Source organism: Crinia signifera, chromosome 5 (genome assembly GCF_055691185.1).
Source record: "Crinia signifera chromosome 5, ASM5569118v1, whole genome shotgun sequence".
NCBI lineage: Eukaryota > Metazoa > Chordata > Amphibia > Anura > Myobatrachidae > Crinia > Crinia signifera.
In genome coordinates this window covers 203796897-203817659 of record NC_139221.1, presented here as the reverse complement: position 1 = coordinate 203817659, position 20763 = coordinate 203796897, and the positions used below count along the sequence as shown (strand labels likewise).

The window sequence follows — 20763 nt, the reverse complement described above, 5'->3', positions numbered from 1 at the left end:
CAGCTCCGTAAGGTGCAGCATTGTGCTGTGTTGTCCTAGTGGTTTCAGTCCTATGTCCAGCTAGATTTTGCTTAATATCCAAAGGGTTGTATGATTATTTTGATCATGGAACCAAAAGTATGACATCATGTATTATGGTGTTATGCTTTAAGCTGCCTTCTTGGTGGTTTCAGTCCTATGTCCCCCTAGGTTTTGCTTAATATCCAAAGGGTTGTATAATTATTTTAATCATGGAACCAAAAGTATGACATCATGTATTATGGTGTTATGCTTTAAGCTGCCTCCTTGGCGGTTTCTGTCCTATGTCCAGCTCTGTTTTTCTTAATATCTAAAGGGTTGTATGATTATTTTAATCATGGAACCAAAAGTATGACATCATGTATTATGGTGTTATGCTTTAAGCTGCCTCCTTGGTGGTTTCAGTCCTATGTCCAGCTCGGTTTTTCTTAATATCCAAAGGGTTGTATGATTATTTTGATCATAAAACCAAAAGTATTGCATTATGGTGTAATACTGTAAGTTGCCTCTCTGGCAGTTTGGGTCCTGTTCTCAGCTTTTATTTAATATGCAAATAGTTTGTTTTTGGGTGTGATCTATTATCAGCATCTCTAATTCCGTTGGTATGGTGGCATACTGTGTGATGCTTTGGCGTACGGCACCTACGACTTGGCATTATGCAGTTTTAAGCTTTACTGATGATGTTGGTCCCCAGATCCTGTTGCGTTTCCATTGATCTAATGGATAACACCCTGCAATACAAACTATTTTCAGTGTCCCTAAAAACCGTTAATATGGCATCATGCAGCTCCGTAAGGTGCAGCATTGTGCTGTGTTGTCCTAGTGGTTTCAGTCCTATGTCCAGCTAGATTTTGCTTAATATCCAAAGGGTTGTATGATTATTTTGATCATGGAACCAAAAGTATGACATCATGTATTATGGTGTTATGCTTTAAGCTGCCTCCTTGGTGGTTTCAGTCCTATGTCCAGCTCGGTTTTGCTTAATATCCAAAGGGTTGTATGATTATTTTAATCATGGAACCAAAAGTATGACATCATGTATTATGGTGTTATGCTTTAAGCTGCCTCCTTGGCGGTTTCTGTCCTATGTCCAGCTCTGTTTTTCTTAATATCCAAAGGGTTGTATGATTATTTTAATCATGGAACCAAAAGTATTGCATTATGGTGTAATACTGTAAGTTGCCTCTCTGGCAGTTTGGGTCCTGTTCTCAGCTTTTATTTAATATGCAAATAGTTTGTTTTTGGGTGTGATCTATTATCAGCATCTCTAATTCCGTTGGTATGGTGGCATACTGTGTGATGCTTTGGCGTACGGCACCTACGACTTGGCATTATGCAGTTTTAAGCTTTACTGATGTTGTTGGTCCCCAGATCCTGTTGCGTTTCCATTGATCTCCTAATGGATAACACCCTGCAATACAAACTATTTTCAGTGTCCCTAAAAACCGTTAATATGGCATCATGCAGCTCCGTAAGGTGCAGCATTGTGCTGTGTTGTCCTAGTGGTTTCAGTCCTATGTCCAGCTAGATTTTGCTTAATATCCAAAGGGTTGTATGATTATTTTGATCATGGAACCAAAAGTATGACATCATGCAGTATGGTGTTATGCTTCAAGCTGCCTCCTTGGTGGTTTCAGTCCTATGTCCAGCTCGGTTTTTCTTAATATGCAAAGGGTTGTATGATTATTTTGATCATAAAACCAAAAGTATTGCATTATGGTGTAATACTGTAAGTTGCCTCTCTGGCAGTTTGGGTCCTGTTCTCCGCTTTTATTTAATATGCAAATAGTTTGTTTTTGGGTGTGATCTATTATCAGCATCTCTAATTCCGTTGGTATGGTGGCATACTGTGTGATGCTTTGGCGTACGGCACCTACGACTTGGCATTATGCAGTTTTAAGCTTTACTGATGTTGTTGGTCCCCAGATCCTGTTGCGTTTCCATTGATCTCCTAATGGATAACACCCTGCAATACAAACTATTTTCAGTGTCCCTAAAAACCGTTAATATGGCATCATGCAGCTCCGTAAGGTGCAGCATTGTGCTGTGTTGTCCTAGTGGTTTCAGTCCTATGTCCAGCTAGATTTTGCTTAATATCCAAAGGGTTGTATGATTATTTTGATCATGGAACCAAAAGTATGACATCATGTATTATGGTGTTATGCTTTAAGCTGCCTCCTTGGTGGTTTCAGTCCTATGTCCAGCTCGGTTTTGCTTAATATCCAAAGGGTTGTATGATTATTTTAATCATGGAACCAAAAGTATGACATCATGTATTATGGTGTTATGCTTTAAGCTGCCTCCTTGGCGGTTTCTGTCCTATGTCCAGCTCTGTTTTTCTTAATATCCAAAGGGTTGTATGATTATTTTAATCATGGAACCAAAAGTATGACATCATGTATTATGGTGTTATGCTTTAAGCTGCCTCCTTGGTGGTTTCAGTCCTATGTCCAGCTCGGTTTTTCTTAATATCCAAAGGGTTGTATGATTATTTTGATCATAAAACCAAAAGTATTGCATTATGGTGTAATACTGTAAGTTGCCTCTCTGGCAGTTTGGGTCCTGTTCTCAGCTTTTATTTAATATGCAAATAGTTTGTTTTTGGGTGTGATCTATTATCAGCATCTCTAATTCCGTTGGTATGGTGGCATACTGTGTGATGCTTTGGCGTACGGCACCTACGACTTGGCATTATGCAGTTTTAAGCTTTACTGATGTTGTTGGTCCCCAGATCCTGTTGCGTTTCCATTGATCTCCTAATGGATAACACCCTGCAATACAAACTATTTTCAGTGTCCCTAAAAACCGTTAATATGGCATCATGCAGCTCCGTAAGGTGCAGCATTGTGCTGTGTTGTCCTAGTGGTTTCAGTCCTATGTCCAGCTAGATTTTGCTTAATATCCAAAGGGTTGTATGATTATTTTGATCATGGAACCAAAAGTATGACATCATGCAGTATGGTGTTATGCTTCAAGCTGCCTCCTTGGTGGTTTCAGTCCTATGTCCAGCTAGGTTTTGCTTAATATCCAAAGGGTTGTATGATTATTTTGATCATAAAACCAAAAGTATGACATCATGCAGTATGGTGTTATGCTTCAAGCTGCCTCCTTGGTGGTTTCTGTCCTATGTCCAGCTCTGTTTTTCTTAATATCCAAAGGGTTGTATGATTATTTTAATCATGGAACCAAAAGTATGACATCATGTATTATGGTGTTATGCTTTAAGCTGCCTCCTTGGTGGTTTCAGTCCTATGTCCAGCTCGGTTTTTCTTAATATCCAAAGGGTTGTATGATTATTTTGATCATAAAACCAAAAGTATTGCATTATGGTGTAATACTGTAAGTTGCCTCTCTGGCAGTTTGGGTCCTGTTCTCAGCTTTTATTTAATATGCAAATAGTTTGTTTTTGGGTGTGATCTATTATCAGCATCTCTAATTCCGTTGGTATGGTGGCATACTGTGTGATGCTTTGGCGTACGGCACCTACGACTTGGCATTATGCAGTTTTAAGCTTTACTGATGATGTTGGTCCCCAGATCCTGTTGCGTTTCCATTGATCTAATGGATAACACCCTGCAATACAAACTATTTTCAGTGTCCCTAAAAACCGTTAATATGGCATCATGCAGCTCCGTAAGGTGCAGCATTGTGCTGTGTTGTCCTAGTGGTTTCAGTCCTATGTCCAGCTAGATTTTGCTTAATATCCAAAGGGTTGTATGATTATTTTGATCATGGAACCAAAAGTATGACATCATGTATTATGGTGTTATGCTTTAAGCTGCCTCCTTGGTGGTTTCAGTCCTATGTCCAGCTCGGTTTTGCTTAATATCCAAAGGGTTGTATGATTATTTTAATCATGGAACCAAAAGTATGACATCATGTATTATGGTGTTATGCTTTAAGCTGCCTCCTTGGCGGTTTCTGTCCTATGTCCAGCTCTGTTTTTCTTAATATCCAAAGGGTTGTATGATTATTTTAATCATGGAACCAAAAGTATGACATCATGTATTATGGTGTTATGCTTTAAGCTGCCTCCTTGGTGGTTTCAGTCCTATGTCCAGCTCTGTTTTTCTTAATATCCAAAGGGTTGTATGATTATTTTGATCATAAAACCAAAAGTATTGCATTATGGTGTAATACTGTAAGTTGCCTCTCTGGCAGTTTGGGTCCTGTTCTCAGCTTTTATTTAATATGCAAATAGTTTGTTTTTGGGTGTGATCTATTATCAGCATCTCTAATTCCGTTGGTATGGTGGCATACTGTGTGATGCTTTGGCGTACGGCACCTACGACTTGGCATTATGCAGTTTTAAGCTTTACTGATGTTGTTGGTCCCCAGATCCTGTTGCGTTTCCATTGATCTCCTAATGGATAACACCCTGCAATACAAACTATTTTCAGTGTCCCTAAAAACCGTTAATATGGCATCATGCAGCTCCGTAAGGTGCAGCATTGTGCTGTGTTGTCCTAGTGGTTTCAGTCCTATGTCCAGCTAGATTTTGCTTAATATCCAAAGGGTTGTATGATTATTTTGATCATGGAACCAAAAGTATGACATCATGTATTATGGTGTTATGCTTTAAGCTGCCTCCTTGGTGGTTTCAGTCCTATGTCCCCCTAGGTTTTGCTTAATATCCAAAGGGTTGTATGATTATTTTGATCATAAAACCAAAAGTATGACATCATGCAGTATGGTGTTATGCTTCAAGCTGCCTCCTTGGTGGTTTCAGTCTTATGTCCAGCTCGGTTTTGCTTAATATCCAAAGGGTTGTATGATTATTTTAATCATGGAACCAAAAGTATGACATCATGTATTATGGTGTTATGCTTTAAGCTGCCTCCTTGGCGGTTTCTGTCCTATGTCCAGCTCTGTTTTTCTTTAAATCTAAAGGGTTGTATGATTATTTTAATCATGGAACCAAGTATGACATCATGTATTATGGTGTTATGCTTTAAGCTGCCTCCTTGGTGGTTTCAGTCCTATGTCCAGCTCGGTTTTTCTTAATATCCAAAGGGTTGTATGATTATTTTGATCATAAAACCAAAAGTATTGCATTATGGTGTAATACTGTAAGTTGCCTCTCTGGCAGTTTGGGTCCTGTTCTCCGCTTTTATTTAATATGCAAATAGTTTGTTTTTGGGTGTGATCTATTATCAGCATCTCTAATTCCGTTGGTATGGTGGCATACTGTGTGATGCTTTGGCGTACGGCACCTACGACTTGGCATTATGCAGTTTTAAGCTTTACTGATGATGTTGGTCCCCAGATCCTGTTGCGTTTCCATTGATCTCCTAATGGATAACACCCTGCAATACAAACTATTTTCAGTGTCCCTAAAAACCGTTAATATGGCATCATGCAGCTCCGTAAGGTGCAGCATTGTGCTGTGTTGTCCTAGTGGTTTCAGTCCTATGTCCAGCTAGATTTTGCTTAATATCCAAAGGGTTGTATGATTATTTTGATCATGGAACCAAAAGTATGACATCATGTATTATGGTGTTATGCTTTAAGCTGCCTCCTTGGTGGTTTCAGTCCTATGTCCAGCTCGGTTTTTCTTAATATCCAAAGGGTTGTTTGATTATTTTGATCATAAAACCAAAAGTATGACATCATGCAGTATGGTGTTATGCTTCAAGCTGCCTCCTTGGTGGTTTCTGTCCTATGTCCAGCTCTGTTTTTCTTAATATCCAAAGGGTTGTATGATTATTTTAATCATGGAACCAAAAGTATGACATCATGTATTATGGTGTTATGCTTTAAGCTGCCTCCTTGGTGGTTTCAGTCCTATGTCCAGCTCGGTTTTTCTTAATATCCAAAGGGTTGTATGATTATTTTGATCATAAAACCAAAAGTATTGCATTATGGTGTAATACTGTAAGTTGCCTCTCTGGCAGTTTGGGTCCTGTTCTCAGCTTTTATTTAATATGCAAATAGTTTGTTTTTGGGTGTGATCTATTATCAGCATCTCTAATTCCGTTGGTATGGTGGCATACTGTGTGATGCTTTGGCGTACGGCACCTACGACTTGGCATTATGCAGTTTTAAGCTTTACTGATGATGTTGGTCCCCAGATCCTGTTGCGTTTCCATTGATCTAATGGATAACACCCTGCAATACAAACTATTTTCAGTGTCCCTAAAAACCGTTAATATGGCATCATGCAGCTCCGTAAGGTGCAGCATTGTGCTGTGTTGTCCTAGTGGTTTCAGTCCTATGTCCAGCTAGATTTTGCTTAATATCCAAAGGGTTGTATGATTATTTTGATCATGGAACCAAAAGTATGACATCATGCAGTATGGTGTTATGCTTCAAGCTGCCTCCTTGGTGGTTTCAGTCCTATGTCCAGCTAGGTTTTGCTTAATATCCAAAGGGTTGTATGATTATTTTGATCATAAAACCAAAAGTATGACATCATGCAGTATGGTGTTATGCTTCAAGCTGCCTCCTTGGTGGTTTCTGTCCTATGTCCAGCTCTGTTTTTCTTAATATCCAAAGGGTTGTATGATTATTTTAATCATGGAACCAAAAGTATGACATCATGTATTATGGTGTTATGCTTTAAGCTGCCTCCTTGGTGGTTTCAGTCCTATGTCCAGCTCTGTTTTTCTTAATATCCAAAGGGTTGTATGATTATTTTGATCATAAAACCAAAAGTATTGCATTATGGTGTAATACTGTAAGTTGCCTCTCTGGCAGTTTGGGTCCTGTTCTCAGCTTTTATTTAATATGCAAATAGTTTGTTTTTGGGTGTGATCTATTATCAGCATCTCTAATTCCGTTGGTATGGTGGCATACTGTGTGATGCTTTGGCGTACGGCACCTACGACTTGGCATTATGCAGTTTTAAGCTTTAATGATGTTGTTGGTCCCCAGATCCTGTTGCGTTTCCATTGATCTCCTAATGGATAACACCCTGCAATACAAACTATTTTCAGTGTCCCTAAAAACCGTTAATATGGCATCATGCAGCTCCGTAAGGTGCAGCATTGTGCTGTGTTGTCCTAGTGCTTTCAGTCCTATGTCCAGCTAGATTTTGCTTAATATCCAAAGGGTTGTATGATTATTTTGATCATGGAACCAAAAGTATGACATCATGTATTATGGTGTTATGCTTTAAGCTGCCTCCTTGGTGGTTTCAGTCCTATGTCCCCCTAGGTTTTGCTTAATATCCAAAGGGTTGTATGATTATTTTGATCATAAAACCAAAAGTATGACATCATGCATTATGGTGTTATGCTTCAAGCTGCCTCCTTGGTGGTTTCAGTCTTATGTCCAGCTCGGTTTTGCTTAATATCCAAAGGGTTGTATGATTATTTTAATCATGGAACCAAAAGTATGACATCATGTATTATGGTGTTATGCTTTAAGCTGCCTCGGTGGTTTCAGTCCTATGTCCAGCTCGGTTTTTCTTAATATCCAAAGGGTTGTATGATTATTTTGATCATAAAACCAAAAGTATTGCATTATGGTGTAATACTGTAAGTTGCCTCTCTGGCAGTTTGGGTCCTGTTCTCCGCTTTTATTTAATATGCAAATAGTTTGTTTTTGGGTGTGATCTATTATCAGCATCTCTAATTCCGTTGGTATGGTGGCATACTGTGTGATGCTTTGGCGTACGGCACCTACGACTTGGCATTATGCAGTTTTAAGCTTTATTGATGATGTTGGTCCCCAGATCCTGTTGCGTTTCCATTGATCTCCTAATGGATAACACCCTGCAATACAAACTATTTTCAGTGTCCCTAAAAACCGTTAATATGGCATCATGCAGCTCCGTAAGGTGCAGCATTGTGCTGTGTTGTCCTAGTGGTTTCAGTCCTATGTCCAGCTAGGTTTTGCTTAATATCCAAAGGGTTGTATGATTATTTTGATCATAAAACCAAAAGTATGACATCATGCAGTATGGTGTTATGCTTCAAGCTGCCTCCTTGGTGGTTTCTGTCCTATGTCCAGCTCTGTTTTTCTTAATATCCAAAGGGTTGTATGATTATTTTAATCATGGAACCAAAAGTATGACATCATGTATTATGGTGTTATGCTTTAAGCTGCCTCCTTGGTGGTTTCAGTCCTATGTCCAGCTCGGTTTTTCTTAATATCCAAAGGGTTGTATGATTATTTTGATCATAAAACCAAAAGTATTGCATTATGGTGTAATACTGTAAGTTGCCTCTCTGGCAGTTTGGGTCCTGTTCTCAGCTTTTATTTAATATGCAAATAGTTTGTTTTTGGGTGTGATCTATTATCAGCATCTCTAATTCCGTTGGTATGGTGGCATACTGTGTGATGCTTTGGCGTACGGCACCTACGACTTGGCATTATGCAGTTTTAAGCTTTACTGATGATGTTGGTCCCCAGATCCTGTTGCGTTTCCATTGATCTAATGGATAACACCCTGCAATACAAACTATTTTTAGTGTCCCTAAAAACCGTTAATATGGCATCATGCAGCTCCGTAAGGTGCAGCATTGTGCTGTGTTGTCCTAGTGGTTTCAGTCCTATGTCCAGCTAGGTTTTGCTTAATATCCAAAGGGTTGTATGATTATTTTGATCATAAAACCAAAAGTATGACATCATGCAGTATGGTGTTATGCTTCAAGCTGCCTCCTTGGTGGTTTCTGTCCTATGTCCAGCTCTGTTTTTCTTAATATCCAAAGGGTTGTATGATTATTTTAATCATGGAACCAAAAGTATGACATCATGTATTATGGTGTTATGCTTTAAGCTGCCTCCTTGGTGGTTTCAGTCCTATGTCCAGCTCGGTTTTTCTTAATATCCAAAGGGTTGTATGATTATTTTGATCATAAAACCAAAAGTATTGCATTATGGTGTAATACTGTAAGTTGCCTCTCTGGCAGTTTGGGTCCTGTTCTCAGCTTTTATTTAATATGCAAATAGTTTGTTTTTGGGTGTGATCTATTATCAGCATCTCTAATTCCGTTGGTATGGTGGCATACTGTGTGATGCTTTGGCGTACGGCACCTACGACTTGGCATTATGCAGTTTTAAGCTTTACTGATGATGTTGGTCCCCAGATCCTGTTGCGTTTCCATTGATCTAATGGATAACACCCTGCAATACAAACTATTTTTAGTGTCCCTAAAAACCGTTAATATGGCATCATGCAGCTCCGTAAGGTGCAGCATTGTGCTGTGTTGTCCTAGTGGTTTCAGTCCTATGTCCAGCTAGATTTTGCTTAATATCCAAAGGGTTGTATGATTATTTTAATCATGGAACCAAAAGTATGACATCATGTATTATGGTGTTATGCTTTAAGCTGCCTCCTTGGCGGTTTCTGTCCTATGTCCAGCTCTGTTTTTCTTAATATCCAAAGGGTTGTATGATTATTTTAATCATGGAACCAAAAGTATGACATCATGTATTATGGTGTTATGCTTTAAGCTGCCTCCATGGTGGTTTCAGTCCTATGTCCAGCTCTGTTTTTCTTAATATCCAAAGGGTTGTATGATTATTTTGATCATAAAACCAAAAGTATTGCATTATGGTGTAATACTGTAAGTTGCCTCTCTGGCAGTTTGGGTCCTGTTCTCAGCTTTTATTTAATATGCAAATAGTTTGTTTTTGGGTGTGATCTATTATCAGCATCTCTAATTCCGTTGGTATGGTGGCATACTGTGTGATGCTTTGGCGTACGGCACCTACGACTTGGCATTATGCAGTTTTAAGCTTTACTGATGTTGTTGGTCCCCAGATCCTGTTGCGTTTCCATTGATCTCCTAATGGATAACACCCTGCAATACAAACTATTTTCAGTGTCCCTAAAAACCGTTAATATGGCATCATGCAGCTCCGTAAGGTGCAGCATTGTGCTGTGTTGTCCTAGTGCTTTCAGTCCTATGTCCAGCTAGATTTTGCTTAATATCCAAAGGGTTGTATGATTATTTTGATCATGGAACCAAAAGTATGACATCATGTATTATGGTGTTATGCTTTAAGCTGCCTCCTAGGTGGTTTCAGTCCTATGTCCCCCTAGGTTTTGCTTAATATCCAAAGGGTTGTATGATTATTTTGATCATAAAACCAAAAGTATGACATCATGCAGTATGGTGTTATGCTTCAAGCTGCCTCCTTGGTGGTTTCAGTCTTATGTCCAGCTCGGTTTTGCTTAATATCCAAAGGGTTGTATGATTATTTTAATCATGGAACCAAAAGTATGACATCATGTATTATGGTGTTATGCTTTAAGCTGCCTCCTTGGTGGTTTCAGTCCTATGTCCCCCTAGGTTTTGCTTAATATCCAAAGGGTTGTATGATTATTTTGATCATAAAACCAAAAGTATGACATCATGCAGTATGGTGTTATGCTTCAAGCTGCCTCCTTGGTATTTTCAGTCTTATGTCCAGCTCGGTTTTGCTTAATATCCAAAGGGTTGTATGATTATTTTGATCATGGAACCAAAAGTATGACATCATTCAGTATGGTGTTATGCTTCAAGCTGCCTCCTTGGTGGTTTCAGTCTTATGTCCAGCTCTGTTATTCTTAATATCCAAAGGGTTGTATGATTATTTTGATCATGGAACCAAAAGTATGACATCATGTATTATGGTGTTATGCTTTAAGCGGCCTCCTTGGCGGTTTCTGTCCTATGTCCAGCTCTGTTTTTCTTAATATCCAAAGGGTTGTATGATTATTTTAATCATGGAACCAAAAGTATGACATCATGTATTATGGTGTTATGCTTTAAGCTGCCTCCTTGGTGGTTTCAGTCCTATGTCCAGCTCGGTTTTTCTTAATATCCAAAGGGTTGTATGATTATTTTGATCATAAAACCAAAAGTATTGCATTATGGTGTAATACTGTAAGTTGCCTCTCTGGCAGTTTGGGTCCTGTTCTCCGCTTTTATTTAATATGCAAATAGTTTGTTTTTGGGTGTGATCTATTATCAGCATCTCTAATTCCGTTGGTATGGTGGCATACTGTGTGATGCTTTGGCGTACGGCACCTACGACTTGGCATTATGCAGTTTTAAGCTTTACTGATGATGTTGGTCCCCAGATCCTGTTGAGTTTCCATTGATCTAATGGATAACACCCTGCAATACAAACTATTTTCAGTGTCCCTAAAAACCGTTAATATGGCATCATGCAGCTCCGTAAGGTGCAGCATTGTGCTGTGTTGTCCTAGTGGTTTCAGTCCTATGTCCAGCTAGATTTTGCTTAATATCCAAAGGGTTGTATGATTATTTTGATCATGGAACCAAAAGTATGACATCATGTATTATGGTGTTATGCTTTAAGCTGCCTCCTTGGTGGTTTCAGTCCTATGTCCAGCTCGGTTTTGCTTAATATCCAAAGGGTTGTATGATTATTTTAATCATGGAACCAAAAGTATGACATCATGTATTATGGTGTTATGCTTTAAGCTGCCTCCTTGGTGGTTTCAGTCCTATGTCCAGCTCGGTTTTTCTTAATATCCAAAGGGTTGTATGATTATTTTGATTATAAAACCAAAAGTATGACATCATGCAGTATGGTGTTATGCTTCAAGCTGCCTCCTTGGTGGTTTCAGTCTTATGTCCAGCTCTGTTTTTCTTAATATCCAAAGGGTTGTATGATTATTTTAATCATGGAACCAAAAGTATGACATCATGTATTATGGTGTTATGCTTTAAGCTGCCTCCTTGGTGGTTTCAGTCCTATGTCCAGCTCGGTTTTTCTTAATATCCAAAGGGTTGTATGATTATTTTGATCATAAAACCAAAAGTATTGCATTATGGTGTAATACTGTAAGTTGCCTCTCTGGCAGTTTGGGTCCTGTTCTCAGCTTTTATTTAATATGCAAATAGTTTGTTTTTGGGTGTGATCTATTATCAGCATCTCTAATTCCGTTGGTATGGTGGCATACTGTGTGATGCTTTGGCGTACGGCACCTACGACTTGGCATTAAGCAGTTTTAAGCTTTACTGATGATGTTGGTCCCCAGATCCTGTTGCGTTTCCATTGATCTAATAGATAACACCCTGCAATACAAACTATTTTCAGTGTCCCTAAAAACCGTTAATATGGCATCATGCAGCTCCGTAAGGTGCAGCATTGTGCTGTGTTGTCCTAGTGGTTTCAGTCCTATGTCCAGCTAGATTTTGCTTAATATCCAAAGGGTTGTATGATTATTTTGATCATGGAACCAAAAGTATGACATCATGTATTATGGTGTTATGCTTTTTAAGCTGCCTCCTTGGTGGTTTCAGTCCTATGTCCAGCTAGGTTTTGCCTAATATCCAAAGGGTTGTATGATTATTTTGATCATAAAACCAAAAGTATGACATCATGTATTATGGTGTTATGCTTTAAGCTGCCTCCTTGGTGGTTTCAGTCCTATGTCCAGCTCTGTTTTTCTTAATATCCAAAGGGTTGTATGATTATTTTGATCATAAAACCAAAAGTATTGCATTATGGTGTAATACTGTAAGTTGCCTCTCTGGCAGTTTGGGTCCTGTTCTCAGCTTTTATTTAATATGCAAATAGTTTGTTTTTGGGTGTGATCTATTATCAGCATGTCTAATTCCGTTGGTATAGTGGCATACTGTGTGATGCTTTGGCGTACGGCACCTACGACTTGGCATTATGCAGTTTTAAGCTTTACTGATGATGTTGGTCCCCAGATCCTGTTGCTTTTCCATTGATCTCCTAATGGATAACACCCTGCAATACAAACTATTTTCAGTGTCCCTAAAAACCGTTAATATGGCATCATGCAGCTCCGTAAGGTGCAGCATTGTGCTGTGTTGTCCTAGTGGTTTCAGTCCTATGTCCAGCTAGATTTTGCTTAATATCCAAAGGGTTGTATGATTATTTTGATCATGGAACCAAAAGTATGACATCATGCAGTATGGTGTTATGCTTCAAGCTGCCTCCTTGGTGGTTTCAGTCTTATGTCAAGCTCGGTTTTGCTTAATATCCAAAGGGTTGTATGATTATTTTAATCATGGAACCAAAAGTATGACATCATGTATTATGGTGTTATGCTTTAGGCTGCCTCCTTGGCGGTTTCTGTCCTATGTCCAGCTCTGTTTTTCTTAATATCCAAAGGGTTGTATGATTATTTTAATCATGGAACCAAAAGTATGACATCATGTATTATGGTGTTATGCTTTAAGCTGCCTCCTTGATGGTTTCAGTCCTATGTCCAGCTCGGTTTTTCTTAATATCCAAAGGGTTGTATGATTATTTTGATCATAAAACCAAAAGTATTGCATTATGGTGTAATACTGTAAGTTGCCTCTCTGGCAGTTTGGGTCCTGTTCTCAGCTTTTATTTAATATGCAAATAGTTTGTTTTTGGGTGTGATCTATTATCAGCATCTCTAATTCCGTTGGTATGGTGGCATACTGTGTGATGCTTTGGCGTACGGCACCTACGACTTGGCATTATGCAGTTTTAAGCTTTACTGATGATGTTGGTCCCCAGATCCTGTTGCGTTTCCATTGATCTCCTAATGGATAACACCCTGCAATACAAACTATTTTCAGTGTCCCTAAAAACCGTTAATATGGCATCATGCAGCTCCGTAAGGTGCAGCATTGTGCTGTGTTGTCCTAGTGGTTTCAGTCCTATGTCCAGCTAGATTTTGCTTAATATCCAAAGGGTTGTATGATTATTTTGATCATGGAACCAAAAGTATGACATCATGCATTATGGTGTTATACTGTAAGCTGCCTTTCTGGCAGTTTGGGTCCTGCTATTATTTAATATACTGATAGTTTCTAATTTTGGGAGTAATCGATTATCAACATTTATTATCAGTAATCTATTTTCAGAACAGGGAATCTTCCCCGACAGCATTGAACAGGGGATCTTCTGCCGAGGATGGCCAGGAAGATGAGATCCCGGCTGATTATCGCGGCCACGCCCCCTTCTCATATCGCTGCAGGCGGGGCATTGAATTACGCATGCAAATTCTCTGTCAAGCAGACAGAGAACGGGAAAGTGTAACAGCTGTCGGGCCAGCTCGACAGCCGTGACCAAACATTGAATACCCCCCTTAGTTTCACTGCTTTAGAATCTTAATTGTTTCTTTTTTTTCCTTTCTAAGACTATGTGGTGTGCTTTATTGATTCCTTGTGAAGTATGGTGCTTTCCTGGTGTTCTTTAGACATGGTGGTTTGCCAATCGAGATTTTCAGTACTAGTAAACTCTTCTCTCCTCTTCTCACTACAGCAGCTACTATATTGAATATTTTACGTTTTTGGGTACCTGAAAGAAAATGTCTTTATCAACTGGCAAAGTTCCAAGAGGATGGCAATGTCTACCAACCCTGAAGATATTATAGATGGCTTTGTGGTGGATATTACAGGCATCGGGGTACATTGCTGCAGACAATTAAGACTCTGAAGCTTATGGAAGAGATGAAGCTTATGGAAGAGATGTTTATTGACTTGTATACAAAGGTAAATATCCTTTCTACATTTTGCGCATTTATATTAACTTTCTTTTTCATTTGCTTTAATTAAATCCCTAATCATTTGAAATTCTGGGTTAAACCAGATTTCTGCCTCCCCACAACCATCAGTAGAGCATTGTTTTGCTGTATGATCCCATTCCTTAAGTTCCACCTCCTTTTCATCTAGCCTTAAATAAAATCCCTAATCAATTGAAATTCTGGGTTAAACCAGATTTCTCCCTCCCACAACATCAGTAGAGCATTGTTTTGCTGTATTGATCCCTTTCTTAACGTTCCACCTCATTTTCATCTATCCCGATTTTGAAATTCTGGGTTAAACCAGATTTCCGTCTCCCCACAACCATCAGTAGAGTATGGTGCCGTGCGACATTGCATTATGCTGTATGGTTCCCATTCCTAACGTTTCACCTCATTTTTATCTATCCTTTATTTAATTCCCTAATCATTTGAAATTCTGGGTTGAACCAGATTTCTGCCTCCCCACAACCATCAGTAGAGCATTATGTTGTGTCGTATGGTGCCGTGCGACATTGCATTATGCTGTATGGTTCCCATTCCTAAAGTTCCACCTCCTTTTCATCTATTTTATTTAAAACCCTAATATTTTGAAATTCTGGGTTAAACCAGGTTTCCGCATCCCCACGACTATCAGTAGAGCATTGTGTTTTGCTGCATAATGCCATTCCTAACGTTACACCTCCTTTTCATCTATCCTTCATTTAAATCCCTAATATTTTGAAATTCTGGGTTAAACCAGATTTCTGCCTCCCCACGACCATCAGTAGAGCATTATGTTTTGCTGTATTGATCCCTTTCTTAACGTTCCACCTCATTTTCATCTATCCTTTATTTAATTCCCTAATATTTTGAAATTCTGGGTTAAACCAGATTTCTGCCTCCCCTCAACCATCACTAGAGCATTATGTTGTGTCGTATGGTGCCGTGCGACATTGCACTATGCTGGATGGTTCCCATTCCTAAAGGTCCACCTCATTTTCATCTATCCTTTATTTAAATCCCTAATTATTTGAAATTCTGGGTTAAACCAGATTTCTGCCTCCCACAACATCAGTATAGCATTGTTTTGCTGTATTGATCCCTTAACGTTCCACCTCATTTTCATCTATCCTTTATTTAATTCCCTAATATTTTGAAATTCTGTGTTAAACCAGATATCTGCCTCCCCTCAACCATCAGTAGAGCATTATGCTGTGTCGTATGGTGCCGTGCGACATTGCATTATGCTGTGTGGTTCCCATTCCTAACGTTCAACCTAATTTTCATCTATCCTTTATTTAAATCCCTAATATTTTGAAATTTTGGGTTAAACCAGGTTTCTGCCTCCCCACAACCATCAGTAGAGCATTATGTTTTGCTGTATTATCCCATTCCTAACGTTCTACCTCATTTTCATCTATCCTTTATTTAATTCCCTAATATTTTGAAATTCTGGGTTAAACCAGGTTTCCGCATCCCCACGACTATCAGTAGAGCATTGTGTTGTGTCGTATGGTGCCGTGCGGCATTGCATTATGCTGGATGGTTCCCATTCCTAAAGGTCCACCTCATTTTCATCTATCCTTTATTTAAATCCCTAATTATTTGAAATTCTGGGTTAAACCAGATATCTGCCTCCCCACAACCACAGTAGAGCATTATGTTTTGCTGCATGATCCCATTAGTAACGGTCCACCTCATTTTCATCTATCCTTTATTAAAATCCCTAATATTTTGAAATTCTGGGTTAAACCAGATTTCTCCCTCCCCGCAACAATCAGTAGAGCATTATGTTGTGTCGTATGGTGCAGTGCGACATTGCATTATGCTGTATGTTCCCATTCCTAACGTTCCACCTCATTTTCATCTATCCTTTAATTAAATCCCTAATATTTTGAAATTCTGGGTTAAACCAGATTTCTGCCTCCCCACAACCATCAGTAGAGCATTGTTTTGCTGTATGATCCCATTCCTAAAGTTCCACCTCCTTTTCATCTATTTTATTTACAACCCTAATAATGTGAAATTCTGGGTTAAACCAGGTTTCCGCATCCCCACGACTATCAGTAGAGCATTGTGTTTTGCTGCATGATGCCATTCCTAACGTTCCACCTCCTTTTCATCTATCCTTTATTTAAATCCCTAATATTTTGAAATTCTGGGTTAAACCAGATTTCTGCCTCCCCACAACCATCAGTAGAGCATTATGTTTTGCTGCAATGATCCCATTCCTAACGGTCCACCTCATTTTCATCTATCCTTTATTAAAATCCCTATTTGAAATTTTGGGTTAAACCAGATTTCTCCCTCCCACAACATCAGTAGAGCATTGTTTTGCTGTATTGATCCCTTTCTTAACGTTCCACCTCATTTTCATCTATCCTTTATTTAAATCCCTAATATTTTGAAATTCTGGGTTAAACCAGATTTCTGCCTCCCCACAACCATCAGTAGAGCATTATGTTGTGTCGTATGGTGCCGTGCGACATTACATTATGCTGGATGGTTCCCATTCCTAAAGGTCCACCTCATTTTCATCTATCCTTTATTTAATTCCATATTTTGAAATTCTGGGTTAAACCAGATTTCTGCCTCCCCACAACCATCAGTAGAGCATTATGTTGTGTCGTATGGTGCCGTGCGACATTGCATTATGCTGTATGGTTCCCATTCCTAACGTTCCACCTCATTTTCATCTATCCTTTATTTAATTCCCTAATATTTTGAAATTCTGGGTTAAACCAGATTTCTTCCTCCCCACAATCAGTAGAGCATTGTTTTGCTGTATGATCCCATTCCTAAAGTTCCACCTCCTTTTCATCTATTTTATTTACAACCCTAATATTTTGAAATTCTGGGTTAAACCAGGTTTCCGCATCCCCACGACTATCAGTAGAGCATTGTGTTTTGCTGCATGATGCCATTCCTAACGTTTCACCTCCTTTTCATCTATCCTTTATTTAAATCCCTAATATTTTGAAATTCTGGGTTATACCAGATTTCTGCCTCCCCACGACCATCAGTAGAGCATTATGTTTTGCTGCATGAACCCATTCCTAACGGTCCACCTCATTTTCATCTATCCTTTATTTAATTCCCTATTTTGAAATTCTGGGTTAAACCAGATTTCTGCCTCCCCACAACCATCATTAGAGCATTATGTTGTGTCGTATGGTGCCGTGCGACATTGCTTTATGCTGGATGGTTCCCATTCCTAAAGGTCCACCTCATTTTCATCTATCCTTTAATTCCCTATTTTGAAATTCTGTGTTAAACCAGATTTCTGCCTCCCCACGACCATCAGTAGAGCATTATGTTTTGCTGCATGATGCCATTCCTAACGTTCCACCTCCTTTTCATCTATCCTTTATTTAAATCCCTAATATTTTGAAATTCTGGGTTAAACCAGATTTCTGCCTCCCCACGACCATCAGTAGAGCATTATGTTTTGCTGCATGAACCCATTCCTAACGGTCCACCTCATTTTCATCTATACTTTATTTAATTCCCTATTTTGAAATTCTGGGTTAAACCAGATTTCTGCCTCCCCACAACCATCATTAGAGCATTATGTTGTGTCGTATGGTGCCGTGCGACATTGCATTATGCTAGATGGTTCCCATTCCTAAAGGTCCACCTCATTTTCATCTATCCTTTAATTCCCTATTTTGAAATTCTGGGTTAAACCAGATTTCTGCCTCCCCACAACCATCAGTAGAGCATTATGTTTTGCTGCATGATGCCATTCCTAACGTTCCACCTCCTTTTCATCTATCCTTTATTTAAATCCCTAATATTTTGAAATTCTGGGTTAAACCAGGTTTCCGCCTCCCCACAACCATCAGTAGAGCATTATGTTTTGCTGTATTATCCCATTCCTAACGTTCTACCTCATTTTCATCTATCCTTTATTTAATTCCCTAATATTTTGAAATTCTGGGTTAAACCAGATTTCTGCCTCCCCACGACTATCAGTAGAGCATTGTGTTTTGCTGCATGATGCCATTCCTAACGGTCCACCTCATTTTCATCTATCCTTTATTAAAATCCCTAATCATTTGAAATTCTGGGTTAAACCAGATTTCTGCCTCCCCTCAACCATCAGTAGAGCATTATGTTGTGTCGTATGGTGCCGTGCGACATTGCATTATGCTGTGTGGTTCCCATTCCTAACGTTCAACCTAATTTTCATCTATCCTTTATTTAATTCCCTAATATTTTGAAATTCTGGGTTAAACCAGATTTCTTCCTCCCCACAATCAGTAGAGCATTGTTTTGCTGTATGATCCCATTCCTATAGTTCCACCTCCTTTTCATCTATTTTATTTAAATCCCTAATATTTTGAAATTCTGGGTTAAACCAGATTTCTGCCTCCCCACGACTATCAGTAGAGCATTGTGTTTTGCTGCATGATGCCATTCCTAACGGTCCACCTCATTTTCATCTATCCTTTATTAAAATCCCTAATCATTTGAAATTCTGGGTTAAACCAGATTTCTGCCTCCCCTCAACCATCAGTAGAGCATTATGTTGTGTCGTATGGTGCCGTGCGACATTGCATTATGCTGTGTGGTTCCCATTCCTAACGTTCAACCTAATTTTCATCTATCCTTTATTTAAATCCCTAATATTTTGAAATTCTGGGTTAAACCAGATTTCCGCCTCGACACAACCATCAGTAGAGCATTATGTTTTGCTGTATTATCCCATTCCTAACGTTCCACCACCTTTTCATCTATCCTTTATTTAAATCCCTAATATTTTGAAAATCTGGGTTATACCAGATTTCTGCCTCCCCACAACCATCATTAGAGCATTATGTTTTGCTGCATGATGCCATTCCTAACGTTCCACCTCCTTTTCATCTATCCTTTATTTAAATCCCTAATATTTTGAAATTCTGGGTTAAACCAGATTTCTGCCTCCCCACAACCATCAGTAGAGCATTATGTTTTGCTGTATTCTCCCATTCCTAACGTTCCACCTCCTTTTCATCTATCCTTTATTTAATTCCCTAATATTTTGAAATTCTGGGTTAAACCAGATTTCTGCCTCCCCACGACTATCAGTAGAGCATTGTGTTTTGCTGCATGATGCCATTCCTAAAGTTCCACCTCCTTTTCATCTATTTTATTTAAATCCCTAATATTTAGAAATTCTGGGTTAAACCAGATTTCTGCCTCCCCACAACCATCAGTAGAGCATTATGTTGTGTCGTATGGTGCCGTGCGACATTGCATTATGCTGTATGGTTCCCATTCCTAAAGGTCCACCTCATTTTCATCTATCCTTTAATTCCCTATTTTGAAATTCTGGGTTAAACCAGATTTCTGCCTCCCCACAACCATCAGTAGAGCATTATGTTTTGCTGCATGATGCCATTCCTAACGTTCCACCTCCTTTTCATCTATCCTTTATTTAAATCCCTAATATTTTGAAATTCTGGGTTAAACCAGGTTTCCGCCTCCCCACAACCATCAGTAGAGCATTATGTTTTGCTGTATTATCCCATTCCTAACGTTCTACCTCATTTTCATCTATCCTTTATTTAATTCCCTAATATTTTGAAATTCTGGGTTAAACCAGATTTCTTCCTCCCCACAATCAGTAGAGCATTGTTTTGCTGTATGATCCCATTCCTATAGTTCCACCTCCTTTTCATCTATTATATTTAAATCCCTAATATTTTGAAATTCTGGGGTAAACCAGATTTCTGCCTCCCCACGACTATCAGTAGAGCATTGTGTTTTGCTGCATGATGCCATTCCTAACGGTCCACCTCATTTTCATCTATCCTTTATTAAAATCCCTAATCATTTGAAATTCTGGGTTAAACCAGATTTCTGCCTCCCCTCAACCATCAGTAGAGCATTATGTTGTGTCGTATGGTGCCGTGCGACATTGCATTATGCTGTGTGGTTCCCATTCCTAACGTTCAACCTAATTTTCATCTATCCTTTATTTAAATCCCTAATATTTTGAAATTCTGGGTTAAACCAGATTTCTGCCTCCCCACGACTATCAGTAGAGCATTGTGTTTAACTGCATGATGCCATTCCTAACGTTCCACCTCATTTTCATCTATCCTTTAATTCCCTAATATTTTGAAATTCTGGGTTAAACCAGATTTCTTCCTCCCCACAATCAGTAGAGCATTGTTTTGCTGTATGATCCCATTCCTATAGTTCCACCTCCTTTTCATCTATTTTATTTAAAACCCTAATATTTTGAAGTTTTGGGTTAAACCAGATTTCTCCCTCCCCACAACAATCAGTAGAGCATTATGTTTTGCTGTATTATCCCATTCCTAACGTTCTACCTCATTTTC

General features: G+C 38.9%; 1 long non-coding RNA gene across 3 annotated transcripts in view; it reads left to right on the top strand.

Annotated features, from left to right (window-relative positions):
- The window catches only part of LOC146080795 (uncharacterized), a 41980-nt gene that overhangs the window by 4579 nt on the left and 16638 nt on the right, over positions 1-20763 (top strand). For all 3 annotated transcript variants that reach the window (XR_014474985.1, XR_014474986.1, XR_014474984.1), the window contains exon 3: positions 14194-14423. This is a non-coding gene — a long non-coding RNA (uncharacterized LOC146080795). The remainder of the gene's footprint in view (positions 1-14193; positions 14424-20763) is intronic.